The sequence below is a fragment of the Equus przewalskii genome, chromosome 6 (genome assembly GCF_037783145.1).
Source record: "Equus przewalskii isolate Varuska chromosome 6, EquPr2, whole genome shotgun sequence".
Lineage (NCBI taxonomy): Eukaryota > Metazoa > Chordata > Mammalia > Perissodactyla > Equidae > Equus > Equus przewalskii.
The window spans coordinates 70,418,314-70,432,565 of NC_091836.1; the positions used below are offsets into that span (position 1 = coordinate 70,418,314).

Genomic DNA, 14,252 nt, shown 5'->3' on the forward strand with positions numbered 1-14,252 from the left:
TGTACTGTCATGTTTTCTTGTAGAAGTTTCATGGTTTCAGATCCTACTTTCAAGTCTTTAATCCATTTTGAGTTAGTTTTTGTGTATGGTATAAGATAATGGTCTACTTTCATTCTTTTGCATGTGGCTGTCCAGTTTTCCCAACACCATTTATTGAAAAGACTTTCCTTTTTCCGTTGTATGTTCTTGGCTCCCTGGTCAAAAATTAGTTGTCCATAGCTGTATGGGTTTATTTCTGGGCTCTTGATTCTGTTCCATTGATCTGTGTATCTGTTTTTGTGCCAGTACCATACTGTTTTGGTTCCTATAGCTTTGTAGTATATTTTGAAATCAAGGAGTGTGATACCTCCAGCTTTGTTCTTTTTTCTCAGGATTCCTTTAGCTATTTGGGGTCTTTTGATGTTCCATATAAATTTTAGGATTTTTTGTTCTATTTTGTGAAAAAATGTTGTTGGAGCTTTAATGGGGAATGCATTGGATATATAGATTGCTTTAGGAAGTCTGGACATTTTAACTATGTTAATTCTTCCAATCCAAGAGCATGGAATATCTTTCCATTTCTTTCTGTCTTCTTCAATTTCTTTCAACAATGTGTTATAGTTTTCAGTGTACGGATCTTTCACCTCTTGATTTAAAGTCTTTCACCTCTAGGTATTTTATTCTTTTCGTTACAGTTGTAAATGGGATTGTATTCTTAATTTATCTTTCTGCTACTTTGTTGTTAGTGTATAGAAACACAACTGATTTTTGTCTGTTGATTTTATGTCCTGCAACTTGACTGTATTCATTTATTATTTCTAAAAGTTTTTTGGTGGATTCTTTAGGGTTTTCTATATATAAAATCGTTTGCAAATAGTGACAGTTTCACTTCTTCATTTCCAATTTGGAACCCTTTTCTTTCTTTTTATTGCCTGTTTGCTCTGGCTAAGTCTTCCAATATTATCTTAAATAAGAGTGGTGGAAGTGGGCATCTTTGTCTGGTTCCTGTTCTTAGAGGGCTAGCTTTCAGTTTTTCTCCATTGAGAATGGTATTAGCTCTGGGTTTGTCATATATGGACTTTATTATGTTGAGCTACTTTCCTTCTATACCCATTTTACTCAGAGTTTTTATCACAAATGGAGCTGTATCTTCTGAGATGCTTTCTCTGTGTCATTGAGATGATCATGTGATTTTTATTCTTCATTTTGTTAATGTGATGTATCGTGTTGATTGATTTGCGGATGTTGAACTATCCCTGCGTCCCTGGAATAAATCCCACTTGATCATGGTATATGGTCTTTTTAATGTATTGTTGTGTTCGATTTGCTAGTATTTTGTTGAGGATTTTTATATCAATGTTCATCAGTGATATTGGCCTGTAATTTTCTTTTTTTGTGTTGTCCTTATCTGGTTTTTGTATCAGGGTAATGTTGGCTTCGTAGAATGAGTTAGGAAGCTTCCCCTCCTCTTCAATTTTTTGGAAGAGTTTGAGAAGGATAGGTATTAAGTCTTCTTCGAATGTTTAGTAGAATTCACCAGGGAAGCCCTCTGGTCCTGGACTTTTATTTTTCAGGAGATTTTTGATTACTGTTTTGATCTCCTTACTGGTGATTGGTCTATTCAAATTCTCTGTTTACTTCTCGATTCAGTTTTGGAAGATTGTATGATTCCATAATTTATCCATTTCTTTTAGATTATCCAATTTGTTGGTGTGTATCCTGGAGAGGTGGCCTTATGTAAGAGATGCCTTATGAGGCCTGGCAGTGTGCTTCCCTCTCGTCACCAGTTCCAAATGTTCAGGAGTGACGCCTGTGTGGGCTGCATGTGTCCTTCTGTGGTGGCAGGATTGCTCTTGCTGAAAGCGCCCTGGGAGGCTAGGCTGTCCCCCTGGCCTGCTGGTTGTAGTTCTCAACTGCGTGTGGCTGAGACCCTTCAGTCTGGACCCTTCAGTCACTTTATCAGGTTTGGGGAGCCCTAGCACAGTTGGCGTCAGGGTCTAATAGCACATTCCTGTTGCAGTTTTTCTGTTAAATGAGTAGGCCCCAAGTGTGGGAGGTTGCTAGGCTCAGGGGCTTACAACTGCTGTAGGCCTCTGGCCTACGAGTCTGTCGTTAGCTCTCTCAGGATGCAGCAGAGTGGGGCTGGCCCAGGGATAGGAGCACCCAAATTTTTCAGGCTTTGGAAGGTGGGGCTGATCTCCTATGTGGCTGTTTGAGAAGTACAAGTCTTCTGCAGCTGACTAGCTCCACAGCCCACAGGTCCACACTCACTGTCAACACCGTCCTGGCTGATGTGCACATCCCAACCCCCTGAAGCGGACCCAGTTGCCCCACTGCAGAGGCCCCCACACACCGCACCAGTGTCCCACACACTCCACCCACTCGTCATGCATGCCTGCCTTGTGGAGGTGGACCCACTCACCCAGCTGCAGAGGACCCAGGTGCCTAGTCTATGCAGACCCACAAGTTGTCTGAGGGCTTGCTGTTGGGTAGGGCCAGTCCCTAGGATGGACTTCCTGCCCTGGCTGAGCTGGATTAAATCAGCTCTCTAGTAGGTGTGGCAGACCCCTGGGCTAATAGGCCAGGGGACAAATCCAATAGCATCTGCCACCATCTGTGTCAGCATGCCTGTACTAGGTCACAGTAATGGCTGCTGCCAATCTCTCAGTCCCTGGACAGGTCTCACCTCTCACCGAGATGTACCCAGAGCCTATCAGATGAGTTTCTTTTTAAGAAAGGACTGTGCATCTTTCTTTCTGGTAATTTTAGATTGCTTTCCAAAACAGGTGAATTTGTGTGTGGGCCCTTTAAGAGCTGACTTTTTCCGCTTATGTCCAATAGCTTTTCTAGGGGTATTCCCTGTTGTAGTTAATAGCCAGCAAAGCGAGATATTTTGAGACTTGTCCCAGTTGTACTGAGTCCGAAGGGTGCTTATAGTGGTAACACTCCCCCACTCAGATCCTCTGCTCCTCCAGGGAAGGCTGCATACCTTAGGATTGCTCCTGACTGGCCGTGAATCTCTGCGGCTCTGCAAAGGTGGCTTTTAGGTGGCTTTTTTTCTTTCCAAAAAGGAATTTCTGCCTCTTCCACCTCAGTCAGATCTGTCCCTTGTCATGGGGGTTCTTTTTTATCCAGTTTTCAGTTCTCCCTCAGGCGTAATCATTCTGAGAATTGGTTGAGTCCATGGGAGGAGGTGAGTTCAGACTCTGCTTATGCTGCCATCTTGATACCAACTCCCAACAATATGGTTTTAAAGTTATGTTTTATATAGCTGTCTTCTTTTTTTTTTTTTAGTTCATAATAGTATACATCATTGTGAAATTTCAGTTGTACATTATTTCTTGTCTGTCACCACATAGGTGCTGCCCTTCACCCCCTATGCCCACCACCCAACCCCCTTCCCCTGGTAACCACTGAACTGTTTGCTTTGTCCATGTGCTTGTTTATATTCTACACATGAGTGAAATCATCTTGTGTTTGTCTTTCTCAGTTTGTCATATTTCGCTTAGCATAATTCCCTCCAGGTCCTTCTGTATTGTTGCAAATGGGATGATTTTGTCTTTTTTCTGGCTGAGTAGTATTCCATTGTGTATGTATACCACATCTTCTTTATCTGATTATCAGTCAATGGGCACTTGATTGTTTCCATGTCTTGTCTTTATATGGCTGTCTTTTAAATCTATTAAGAGGGAAAAAAAGAGAAAAATATTTATACTGTCTTTTATATTTACCTACATAATCACCTTTACTGGTACTCTTTATTTTTTCACCTCTCGTTAGTACCATTTCCTTTTAGCCTGATAGTTTTAGTATTTCTCTAGCATTTTCTTAAAGGCAGGTTGCTAGAGATGAGTTATCTCAGTCGTTATTTATATGGGAATGTCTTTATTTTTGCTTTCAATTTCTAACAGTGGTTTTGCTGGGGTTAGAAATCTTGGTAGACACGTTTTTTGTTTTTTTCTTTCAGCATGTTTTATATATCATTTCACTGCCTCTGGCCTCCATTATTTTTGATGAGAAGTGAGCTGTTAGTCCTTATTGTTGTTTCCCTTTATCTGATAAATTGTTTCCTCTTGCCACTTTTGAACATTTCTCCTTGGCTTTCAGCAGTTTTTACTATGATGTGTACAGGTGTGAATCTTTTTATGTTTAGAAATGTGGACTTCATTGTTTGTCTTGGATGTGTAGTTTGTTTATTTTAAATCAAATTTGGGAATCTTCTGGCCGTTACGTGTTCATATTTTTTTCTGTCCATTTCTTTCCTTTCCTCTTTCTGGAATTCCCATTACTTGTATGTTGGTTTGTTTGATAGTTTCCCACAGGTCACTGGCTCTGTTTCTCTTCCTTTTTTCTTGTTGTTTTTCAGATTGCGTGATCTGTATTCAGCTGTTTTCAAGTTCTGTGATTCATTCTTCTTCAGGCTCAGATTTGTTATTGAGTCTCTTGAATGTTCCATTTCAAAATACAATTTCCTTTTGGTTCTTTTTATTTTTATAGTTTCTATTTATTGATATTTTCTATATGATGGCTCATTATCATCATATTTTCATTTAATTCTTTAAACATGATTTCCTTTAGTTCTTTTCAACATTATAATAGCTGCTTTGAAACATTTATGTGCTGATTCTGACATCTGGGTTGCCATAGAAATAATATCTATAGTTTACTTTTTTTTCACCCTGGTAAATGTGTTACACTTCACTGTTTCTTTGCATGTTTTATTATTTTTGTTGTTGTTGTTGTTGAAAACTGCATGTTTTAGATAATATATTGTAGCAACTCTTGATTCAGATCCTCTCCGCCCACCTCTCGGAGGAGGAGGAGCATGCATTTGCTGAGGTTTTTTTTAAAGATTTTATTTTTTCCTTTTTCTCCACCAAGCCCCCCCCCCGGTACATAGTTGTATATTCTTCATTGTGGGTCCTTCTACTTGTAGCATGTGGGATGCTGCCTCAGCGTAGTTTGATGAACAGTGCCGTGTCCACGCCCAGGATTCGAACCAACGAAACACTGGGCCACCTGCAGCGGAGCACGCGAACTTAACCACTCGGCCACGGGGCCAGCCCCTGCTGAGGTTTTTTTTGGTTTATTTAGTGACTTGCTTAGAGTAGAGAGTCTGTCCCCTTTGCAATGTGTGACTGCTAATTTCTGTGGTCTTTTTTTTTTTTAACAATGTGTATTTATTTAATTATTTATTTAACACACAAGTAGTTTATTCTGGCCTTTTTTTTTTTCTTGGTGAGGAAGATTGGACCTGAGCTAACATTCGTTGCCAATCTTCCTCTTTATTTTTCCTTGAGGAAGATTGTTACTGGGCTAACATCTGTGCCAGTGTTCCTCTATTTTGTATGTGGGATGCCTTGACCAGTGGTGGTAGGTCTGCACCCAGGATCTGAACCCGCAAACCCCAGGCCACCAAAGCAGAGAGCATGAACTTAACTACTATGCCACCAGGCCAACCCCCCAGTCATATTTTTTAAATTACTGTTTTAATTTTTAAACTTGGCTTCCTAGAGGTCACCCTTGCATCAGCATAGATTAGTAGTCAGCCAATGATTGGTCTAAACCCTGGGTCAGGAAAGCTTCTACCCTTTGCTAATGGATCTATTTGTCATTTGGGGAATGCATTCAAAGTTCACGCAATTTATATTTCTCTTCCAACCTTTACTTTCAGTGTGTTCAAGGCCTTATATTCACACAGGGTCAGTAGATGGCTAAGACCCTTTCCAGTTTCTCCTTAGCAAGTGTGAAGCCTTACAGACCATCAGGGATCCCTTAGCGGGTCTTATCTTATCAAGACCCACTTTGGCTGTTTTGTTCCCCAGAACTCCCTTTTAAATCTCTAGCTTATCTGCAGGTCTGTTGCCTTCCCTAACTAGTATTATGACCTTAGGCTAGCTGCAGTAGTGGCCTTCCTGGATTGTTTACCATTGTTCCCTAGATTGTCCCTCTATTGTTCTTGACAGTGACTCTGGGCGTTGTATTTTCTATGCTCAGCTTCAAATTAAATCAGCCCATTCTGGCAGCAGTCATCCTCTTGGCCTAGCCTGCTCTGATGGAATTACCCCCAGGGAGCTGGGGGTGGAGGGATAGGGGCAGCCTCTGGCTAAAATGCCATAGATTCTCACTGTTCTTACTATGGTTCAGTAATTTTTCTTGAATAAACATTTCTCAATTTGATGTATGCCTTTAGTTAATTTTCAGAGGCCTGAAATGGTTGTTTTGGACAGTCTTATCCAGTTTTCTTGTTGCTTTTTGGAGAGAGGATTTGCTAAGTAGTTTAGGTGTTCTAGAAGTTCTGCCTCTTTGTATTATTTTTGGCACTTTAATTTTTAATTGTTTTTTTTTTTTCCTGAGGAAGATTTTCCCTGAGCTAACATCTGTTGCCATCGTCCTCTTTTTTTGCTGGAGGAAGATTTGCCCTAGGCTAACATCTGTTCCAGTCTTCCTCTATTTTGTATGTGGGTTGCCACCACAGCATGGCCACCTACAAGTGGTGTAGGTCTGCACCCAACATCTGAACTGGGCCACCAAAGCAGAGTGCACCAAACTTAACCTCGAGGCCATGGGGCCAGCCCCTATTTTTAATTTTTAAAATCCCTGCAACTAGACCATGACCTCCTTTGGGCAGATACTATCTTTCTATTTTCCCTGTAGTATCCATCTCAATATGCATTAAACCTTTGAGCTTTAATTTATCTGTCAAATAACATTAGTAATCCTTGCATTGATTACGTCAAAGGATCAAGTGAAATAATGGTTAAAATCTCATTGTAAACTATAAGCACTTTGTAAATGGTAAAATTCCTTGAAAATTTTAAAGTAGTTTGCAAACTACAACACTAATTTTAAAGATTTTATTTTTTCCTTTTTCTCCCCAGAGCCCCCTGGTACATAGTTGTATATTCTTCGTTGTGGGTCCTTCTAGCTGTGGCATGTGGGACGCTGCCTCAGCGTGGCCTGACGAGCAGTGCCATGTCCACACCCAGGATTCAAACCAACAAAACACTGGGCCGCCTGCAGCGGAGCGCGTGAACTTAACCACTCAGCCACGGGGCCAGCCCCAATGACACTAATTTTAAAGACTGCAACCTCTTGTGCATATGGTACTTCCAAGTATTCATCCTTAGTCCCTGGTCTTTTTTTTCTTTCCCTGACATTTTATGCTCATAGATTTTGCTGTTGCTTTGAAAGAAATGGCCCGGTGTTTCTGAGGACAGCAGCAGGTCACTTGCAGAACAGTCTTGGAATGAAAACCTGCTCTACCAGTGGGGAAGTCTTTAGCACCTTGGTCTGTTTTTCCTGTCACATGTCACCACTGTGTGTTCTGCCCAAGATGAGCTCTCAGTGGAGGCTTCTCTGGACATTCAAAATACATGCTGGAGAGATGTGGAGCCAAATAGTTGACGGGGATATGCCAAGAATTGCCAAGCACCTTGAAGCTTTTTTGTTGTGTTCTGGGGAAGCATGAAGGATGGTTCATTATTCATTCAACTACTATGTATTTAGTGCCCGTTATGTGCTAGGTAATATTCCGAGTACTGGGGGTACAAGACAAAATAAACAGAATCTTGTTCTTGTGGAATTTACTCTAATGGGGGTGGACACTAAACAGATAGGCAAGAAAATATGTCAGGTAGTGATAGATGACAGTAGGAAAAGTAAAGCGGGATGAGGAGACAGAGCATGTGGAGCAGCTATTTTAGATAGGTTGATTAAAGAAGTCATTTTTGATAAGGTGACATGAATGGAGTAAGGGAATATGCCATTTGGATATCTGGGGGAAAGGCATTCTAGGTGGGAAAAAGCAAGTGCAAAGACCCTGAAGCATAAGCACACATGGTGTATTCAGGGAACAAGGAGGTCATTATGACTGGAGTGGACAAAGCAAGGGGATAGTGGAAGGAGTTCACCAGAGAGATGAATTTGTGAGGTCAAATCATATAAGGTCTTGTATACTTTTATAAGGACTTTGGATTTTATTCGGAATATGACGAGAAGCTATTGCAGAGTTGTGCTGGTACAAGTAGTGTAGACATACTGTGGTTTAGCCCAGGGAGCCCAGGAGCCATACTTGGCTCTGGAGAGAGAACTAGGCAGGACTTGCACAGTGGGTGCTTGTCCTACTTGTCTTAGTGAAGAAGTGAAATCAGGTTGGATAGGTAGGATATGGCGTCTAAGAATTCTAGGCAGCTGGCCGGAATAGAAGTCAGTCAGTCAGTGCTTTTATTCTCTTATAACTGCCCATGTGTGCCCAGCAGGAACCCAGCAGGTAGATATGAATTGCCTTCATGGTGGGATCTATCAGAGTCCAAACAGAGCACAAGGGACCCCCAGTTAAAGGGGGGTTCAGAGCCTGCTATTCCAGAGGAGAATCCAGTGCTGGATTGGGAGACTAGGAAGACGGGGAAATTCGCGTGCACAGTGGAAGTATCTTGGACCTTCGAATCAGACAGACCTGGATATGTAACTGACTTTTCTCAGTTCTTAGTTATGAGATTTTGGGCAAATCACTTCATGTCTGGACTTTAGTTTATTTACCTATAATATAGTGAAAATAATACCTATTTTGCCAAATCACTGTGACCTTATTAAACTTAAAGAGACTTAATAAGGTAAGTCTCTAGCACAGTAGCTGTCACATGGTAGATATTAAATAAATAGTAGCTGCTAGTAATAGAGGTAGTATTTATAATAGTGATAATGGTTAACCCGTACAGAATGCTCGTTGTATATTATGCATTGTTATAAGCAGAGTTTGTAGGCATCTCAAATTTAAATCCAAATCCAAATTTCTATTCTTCACTCAAAACATGCTCCTTTCATAGTTTTCATCACAGTAGACAGCATTTTTATTATTCGAGTTTCTCAGGTTAGCTTTGGAGTCATTGTTAACGTCTTTCTTCCTCTCATACTCCATATTGAATCCATTAGTAATTCCTGTTGGGTTGATCTTCAAAATATATCCAAAATATGACTTCCCACCACCACCACCTCCACCACTGCTACTACCCTATTTCAAGCCACTATTACCCTTCATCTGAATTATTTCAATAGCATCCTAACTGATCTGCTTCTCCTCTTGCCTTCCTGCCATCTGATCTCAGTTCAACAGTCACAGTAATCTTCTTAAAATGAAGTCAAATCATGTCATTCTTCTGCTCAGAACACTCCAGTGACTTCCTATCTCATTTAGAACAAAAACCAAAGTCCTCATAGTGGCCTACAAAGCCCTGAAAGGTTTGCCCCTCATTACCTGTCTGATCTGACTGCCTGCTCTTTTCTCTTCCATTCTCTGCACTCCAGCTAAACTGGGCCCCATGCTATTTCTCAAACATGCTTCCGCTTCAGGGCATTTGCGTTTGCTGTTTCCTTACTTGGGTAGTTTCCTCTCAGAGACCTGGAAGGCTTGCTCCCTCAACTTATTCAAGTATTTGCTTAAATGTCACTTTCTCTAAACATCTTATGTAGAATTCTACCCCCACCCCTTGGTGCCCTCTACTCACCCTCAGTAGATTTTCTGTAGCATTTATTGCCATCTGATATACAATATATATTTTACTTTAAAAAACTTTTGTCTCTTTCTACCCCCCCCCCCAACTAGAATATGAGGAATTTATGTTGTTCTTGTTCACTGCTGTGTCTCAGTTCCTCTGTCAAGCTTATGTGAGACCAATGGCATTTGGGAAAGAAAGTCTCTAGCAACATCCTCAGCTACCTTTTGGGTATCAAAATCTCCTTGGGAACATAAACACATAGATTCCTGAGCCCCATCCCAAATAGAGCATAGAGGATCTTGTATACCATGTGAAGGAGTTTGGATTTTATTCCCAAGGCTTTTGAGGAGAGTAATGCCCTTATCCAGCCTGTGTTTTATGAAAGAATATCAAGGATGAATTAGAGTGGACTAGGGGACTGCCCGTGGCCGAGTAAAGTTCTCGCCCTCCGCTTCGGTGGCCCAGGGTTTCGCCAGTTCGCATCCTGGGCGTGGACATGGCACCACTCATCAAGCCATGCTAAGGCGGTGTCCCACGTGCCACAGCTAGAAGGATCCACAACTAAAATATACAACCATGTAATGGGGGGCTTTGGGGAGAAGAAGGGAAAAAAACCAGAGTGGATTAGAATGGGAAAAAGAGACCTCTTGGGACTGTTGTAATAATTCAGACGAGATGAAGCTTAAACTAGAGGGCAGTAGCAATGAGAAAGGTAGGGTTGTCAGAACTTGGTGATTGATTGGGTGTGAAAGAGTGGGAGGAAATTGGGATGACTTCCAGGTTTTTGGCTTAGGTGCTAGGTGGATGGATTGTCAGTAACTCTGAGACAGGCAATACAGGATGGAAGAACGGGCTTGGGGAAAGATGGTGGGTTTACTTTTGGACATGATGAGTTTGAATGAGTTATCAGGAAGAAATGTTCAGGAAGTAGGTGTATGTGGGTGTGGATGTTTGTGTGAGTGTAGTGTTGTAATAATTATTTTGAGAAAGATGTGAATTTGGCAGTTATTAGGTTTCATGTATCATGAACTAATCTAGACAACCACTAATCTACTTTCTGTCTCTATAGATTTGCCTATTCTGGGTATTTCATGTAAATTGTATCATATAATATGTGGCCTTCTGTGACTGCTGCTTTCACTTAATATGTTTTCAAGGTTCATCCATGTTGTAGCATGCATCAGTACTTCATTCCCTTTTTATAAAAAGCTGTATATAATTTATATACCCTACAATTCAGTGATTTAAAATGTGCAATTCAATGGTTTTTAGTGTATTCTCTGAGTTGTTATCCATCACGACAATCAATTTTACATTTTCTTTACCTTTCCCGCAAAAAGCCATACCCCTTAGCTATCACCTCTCCGATCTTCTCATCCACTCCCACCCAACACTAGGCAACCACTAGTCTACTTTCTCTGTCTATAGATTTGCCTATTCTGGACATTCCTTATAAATGGAATCATACAATTTCTGGTCTTTTGTGTCTGACTTATTTTGCTTTTGCATGATCTTTTCAAAGTTCATCCATGTCGTAGCATGTATCAATACTTCATTCCTTTTTATTGCCAAATATTCCATTGTATGGATCCATTCATCAGTTGAACATAAATTGGGTTGTTTCCACCTTTTGACTATTATGAATAATGCTGCTGTGAACATTCATGTGGACATACATTTTCATTTCTCTTTGGTATATACCTAGGAATGGCATTGCTGGATCATATGGTAACTCTTATGTTTAACTATTTGAGGAACTGTCAGACTTTTTCCCAAAGAAGCTGCATCATTTTACGTTCCCACCAGCGCTGTATAGGGGTTCCAGTTTCTCCACATCCTTGCCAACACTTTCTATTTATTATCGGTCTTTTTTATTCATATACACCATCCTAGTGGTATCTCATTGTGGTTTTCACTTGCATCTTTTCATGTGCTCATTGGCCATTTATATAACTTCTTTGAAGAACTATCTTCAGATCTTTTGCCCATTTTTTAATTGGGTTATTGGCCTTTTAACTATTGAGCTGAGTTCTTTATATATTTTAAATACAAATCACACGTCATATATATGATCTGAAAAAATTTTCTCCCATTCTGTGGGTTGCCTTTTCGTTTTCTTGATGATGTCCTTTAAAGCACAAAGTTTTTAGTTTTGATAAATCCAGTTTATTTTTTCCTTTGGTTGTCTGTGCTATTGGTATCATATTTAAGATTGCCAAATCCAAGGTCACAAAGGTTAATGCTGTATTTTTCTTCTTTCTTCTAAGAGTTTTATATTTTTACCTCTTTCATTTAAGTCTTTGATCCATTTGAGGTGCTAGTCTTGATCCTGTCCCTTACTTGCTTTGTGATCTTGTAGTGTTCATTTGCCTTTTCTCAGCCTCATTGTTTTTAATTTGTAAAATGAAAGCTGATGTGTGTGTGTATAAATAAACAACAACAGAAAACAGATCACTGGTTGCCATGGGCTGTGAGTTGGGGGAGGGTATTGACTACAAAGATGAGAGAACTTTTTGGGGTGATGAAAATACTTAATATCTTAATTGTGGTGTTTGTACAACCATATACATTTTTCAGGGTTCATAGGTATGCCTAGAAGGGATATGTTTTAGTATACGTAAATTATACCTCAATAAACCTGTCTTTTAAAAAAAACACCTTAAATCAACTCTACAAAGTGTATGTTGTTCTTTTCCATTTTGAGGCTAGAGGAAATTGAGGCTCAGAAAAGTTAGGGAACTTGCCTGTGCCCCACATTTGATGTGTGGCAGTTCCAGAGTTTGAACCTAAATCTGCCTGATCATAGAGCTTGTGATCTTCCTACTCATTTTCAGCCTGTCCCTGAAAATATTGACAGTGTATGGATTCTGTTGTAAAAGGCCAACCTTCCCTTGAAAGCCAGGAACACTGTCTGCCTGTGAGCAGCTCCCCAGAAGTAGCTCATATTCTTATTCCAAATTTTGAACTCCTGGCAGATCTCATTTCTATCAGTCGTTAGTTGGGATTGGAGTTGATGCTGTTGTTGAGTGCTGCCCAGGCATGATCTTCTTCTGAGGCTGTGGCCTTCATTTTGGAGCAGCGGGAGACCAGTTTCAAAGCTGATGAGTTTCTTTGGTTATGAAAAGTAATTTCGTACTTTGTCCAATCGGCAACACAAGTACCTGCTCTGTAGGAGGGTGCTCCGATGTTTACAGGGCCAGTTGTGCTGCTTAGCACTTTAACAGTCTTCCTTCCCCCGGCTTATTTAGCAGAGAACTAGTTGGGTAGAAGAGAGATCCAAGCAGGGAAAATGTACAAGGAGCCTTCTGTATTGTTGTTGTTGTCACATCATCACCGTCATCATTTACATCTGCATGCCACTTTACCGTTTGCAGTGTATTTTAATGTCTCTGATCTGTCTTAATTCTCGCAGTACCCTGTCAGGAGAGTACTTATACTATAGTCGTGTGCTGCATAACGTTGTTTCAGTCAATGACGGACATTATGACGGTTGTTCCATAAGATTAGTACCACATAGCCTAGGTGTGTACCATCTAAGTTTGTGTAAGTATACTCTATGATGTTCACACGGTGATGAAATCCCCAGCAACGCATTTCTCAGAACGTATCCCCGTCATCAAGTGACGAATGACTGTATTTAGAGAAAGAGTGTTACTTGGCTGTATTCTTGGATAATTCCGGCTGCAAGAGTATTTTTTCCTGAAGTTGTGCTGAAATATATGTCTCCTATACTCTCATCCTCAAGTTCTTCTAGTTTCAGTTTGTTAACTGGTGGTAGTTTAATCTAGCCTGTTGCCCTGGGGTGTTTTGCCAGGGCTGCACAATGGGTACATTTCAGGAAGGTCTATCCTCTGAAATTGACCAGTGGCATTTTCCTTTTTTGTCTGTTTGACTGCCCCAGCTTCCTCTCCTTGGGAACTCCTCTTTTTTCCACTTCTCATTCCAGAACCCTGGACAGACTAATTAATCTCAGAGCAGTTGTCATCAAGTCAGCTGTTGACTGCTTGTCTTCAACATTTGACTTGTTTCCTATCTTGAGGTGCTACAGGAAGAAGTTAATGACCTAAAAAATTGCCCATGTATCATGTGAGCCTAGTTAGGAGGGAATTGTTTGATTTTTATGAAGTGTAAATAATATGTTTGGAGACACATTTTCAAACATGTGTCAGCCTATGTGTCAGAGATGGTTCCCTAAAGAAAGTGGGACAAATTGGCTGGCTAATAGAGCTTAATGACAGATTTTCCATTAATCAGAATGGAGAATGTGCTTCATTAAGATAATTAACAGAGCACTTGTGCAGGTGGTACTTACTGCATGCAAATTTCCAAGTTTCTTTCTTTCCCTTGAATAAATTTTGGAAGAGATCTTGGCTGTGTTTCCTTGTTTGCATTAAAATGATCAATGGCAGTAAGTTTCTATTTTTTTAAAAGCTGCTAGTAACTGGTATGTTGTCCTCTGCAGGTGCAAGGGGTGAGTAATACGCTTTCTGCTTTCCCTTCCAGCAGCCAGTGTGCCCATCACCAGCACCCAGGCTCCTCTGGTGAACAGTAGAAGTGAATCCTTTCCCAGCTCCTGAACTAGGATCATTAGAATTAGAAAGGACCTCAGAGAGCCTAAACTAATTGATTTTACATCAGGATATTAAAGTCCAGAGAGGAGAAGTGACTTGGTCAATGCCATACAGTATGCTAATGGAAGAGTCGTCTGTGGGATAGTTGGACCAACACTGAACTGAGAGCCAAAAGGCTTGGGTCAACATTAGGTATCACCTCTCT

General features: G+C 40.6%; 1 protein-coding gene across 20 annotated transcripts in view; it reads left to right on the forward strand.

The window, feature by feature from the left end:
- Positions 1–14,252, forward strand: part of FAM168A (family with sequence similarity 168 member A) — a 185,379-nt gene that overhangs the window by 92,837 nt on the left and 78,290 nt on the right. The window lies entirely within an intron of this gene.